The sequence below is a fragment of the Arachis hypogaea genome, chromosome 6 (assembly GCF_003086295.3).
Source record: "Arachis hypogaea cultivar Tifrunner chromosome 6, arahy.Tifrunner.gnm2.J5K5, whole genome shotgun sequence".
Classification (NCBI taxonomy): domain Eukaryota; kingdom Viridiplantae; phylum Streptophyta; class Magnoliopsida; order Fabales; family Fabaceae; genus Arachis; species Arachis hypogaea.
The window spans coordinates 104,172,984-104,176,147 of NC_092041.1; positions in this window are offsets into that span (position 1 = coordinate 104,172,984).

The window sequence follows — 3,164 nt, forward strand, 5'->3', positions numbered from 1 at the left end:
TATTTTCTTTCTCTCATTCTTTCGTTGAAAGGGTTAAAGGAGAGTTGAGTACTTCTCCACAAATGCTACTGCAAGTTATATTTGAATTTTCTTATGTTATTATATTTCAATTTCCAAAACTTTTTGCACAAAATAAACCTCTTATGTTTGAGTTATGCTTTAGTTCTACTAGTACTCCTTTTTGTTAGATATCCTCTATTAAAATAAACTCCATGTTTATCTTCTTTTTTTTTGTTTGGAAGGGTTGAAGGAGATTTGAGTATTTCTTCTTAAATGCCACTACAAGCTATGATCTAATGTATCTATTTCAGATTTTCTTATTTTAGTTTATTTTTATTTTCAATTTTTTCGTACAAAATTAAATCTTTTACTTTTAAATTATGCTTTAGTTCTACTAGTACTCTTTCTTGTCTGATATCCTTGATTCAAAATAAAAAAATGTTTATCTTCTTTGTCTCTTTTTGTTGGAAGGGTTGAAGGAGATTTTAATACTTCTCCACAAATTCCACTATAAGCTATGATCTAATGTATGTATTTGTGTTTTTCTTATTTAATTTGATTTTGATTTCCAATTTATGTTCTGCATAAAATTAACCTTTTACTTTTGAGTTGTGCTTTAGTTCCACTAGTACTCTTTCCTCTCAAATATCTGAGTTTAAATAAATTCTCTTATATATCTTCTTTCACCCTTTTTTTGGAAGGGTTGGACTACCAGAATCACAAGAATTGATGAAATAAAATAAACTTGTTTCTTTCTTTGATGAAATTATTCTCTTATATATAAAGTTGTTGCTTTTGTATAATTAGCTAAAGGCTTTAAAATATTTTCAAAGTATTATGAAAGCCAATTAGCACTTTATTCTTCGTCTGATTTAGTTTGAAAAGAAATGAAATTCTTAAGAGAATTGAAAACTATACTTTTTTTTAATTGGCATCAATATTGTGAATCAAATGATAGAATTTTATGTTATCTTCGGTGTTGTCAGTGTGTTTAAATTTGAATTGTATAATGCAGATACTTAATAACGCCTTGGAATGGATAATGGCAGCGAAGGAAACTCGGACTTTTCGGGTCAATAGACCGATGGATGGAGTAGTGAGTCCGAAGAGGAAAAGGAAGAGGTGTCTAAGGAGTTAGAGTCACCGTCACGAGTGGGCAAGGAGAGTGAGCCGGTAGAGAGTGTTAATGTATTTGGTGAAAAGGAGACGATGGTGGCAGAATGCCTTCATTAGAGTCACCAGGTGGTTCAGGCGATAAAATGAGTGATGATGTGGACACGTCGATGCTTTTGACTGCGGCTGCATTGGCCGATGCCGAATTTCATGGGGTTGAAGAGGCTTATGTAAGATGTGTGGAGTATGAAAAGGCGACTGGCTGTTCGAAAAGGGGATTCCATTAAAGATGATGAAGGCAATGTTGTGAGAAAATTTTTCTATTGCAATCGACAGGACTTTCGGGAGAAGAAGCATTATGAGAGGGCGGATAGGAAGAGGGCGCATAAGGCAGAGACTAGGACCAACTGCATTGCAAAATTCGTTGTATTTTTAGACAAACAGAATGACAAGTGGAGGATGAAGACATTTGTTCAAGATCACAATCATGATTTGACTTTGCCTACTTTAGTGTGATGGCAGCCCACCGCAATATCAACGAAGGTGATAAAACCCACATTCATAGTATGCACGAAGCAGGATTCCAAACCAGTCAAATCATGGAATTCTTTGCATATTTTCCGGTGGTTATCGAAACTTGCACTTCTTAAAGAAGGATGTTTACAACTATATCGACAAAGTACGTCGCTCTCGAATTGTTCAGGGATATGCGGCACCAGCAATAAGTTATCTGAAGGAAAAAACCGAGATGGATCTATTAGCTGTTGTGATGTACACATATTGTCCCGAAAACCACCTTGGTCATCTGTTTTGGTCAGACGGGGTGATGCAGTATGACTATGAGTGCTTTGGTGATGTGTTGGCATTTGATTCGATATATAGGAAGAATCTATACAACCGGCCTTGGTAATATTTTATGGCACTAATCACCACCGACATACAATAATTTTTTATTTTGGGTTGCTGGAGGATGAGAAAATTCCATCTTATAAGTGGCTGCTAGGCACTTTCCTTGAGGTCATGCATCAAAAACAGCCCAAAGTTGTGGTTACAGATGGAGACGAGTCAATGAAAGAGGCTATTAGGACAGAATTCCCTAATGCCACGCATCAACTTTGCACCTTGCACTTAGTGCGGAATGATGTTTCAAACATCAAAGATTATGAATTTTGTGCCGCTTTTAAGAATGCTGTGTATGGCCATTTTGAGGTAGAGGAGTTTGATCAATATTGGGCAGACATGGTTGCTGAATTCGGGTTAGAGGAAAATGAATGAATTTGGGCAACGTACGAGAAGAGGGTACAGTGGGCAAATGCGTATTTGTGTGATAAGTTTTGTGCTGGGTTGAGAACGACATCAAGATGCGAAGGAATTAATGCATTGCTTAAAAGGTTTATCAAGTCCTCGGATTGCTTGTTGAGTTGGTCGAGAATCTTGAACAAGTGGTTAAGGACTACAGGAACAATGAGTTTATTGTGGACTACAAATCTCTATATTCAGAACCGGTCATAACTACCAGATTGGAATCAATTGAGAGGGCTATGTCACAAAAAATCTACACCAGAGAGATATTCTTCGAGTTCAAGAAATAGATTGAAGTTGTGGCTGCGTTGATAGTTCTTCATAGGGAGAGTTATGGTACCACGGAGAAGTTCATGTTTAGAAAGTTTCGTAAGCCCCATTGGGTTTACTCAGTACTGTATGAAAGCAACTCTGAAAGGTATGAGTGTTTTTGCAAGCTTTGGAACAGCATAGAAATTCCATGCAGCCATATCATCTGTGTTTTGAAAGAGCTGGAGAAAGATGCCTTGTCGATGCGGTTGGTGCTCAAAAGGTGGTGCAAAGATGTTAATTCTGGATCATTCCACGACTCTGACAGAGGTTTGGATAGCAATAGAGCATTTTGGGGACAGTTTGGTTCGTTGTGGACTTCTTGCCTCCTTATGTGTTTGTTAGCAGCTCAACGGCCTGCCACGTACGAGTTTGTTGCTGCCAAGATAGCGCAGTTGTTAAAAGAGATTGAAGCAGAATTTCCGAAGGATAATAGTTAA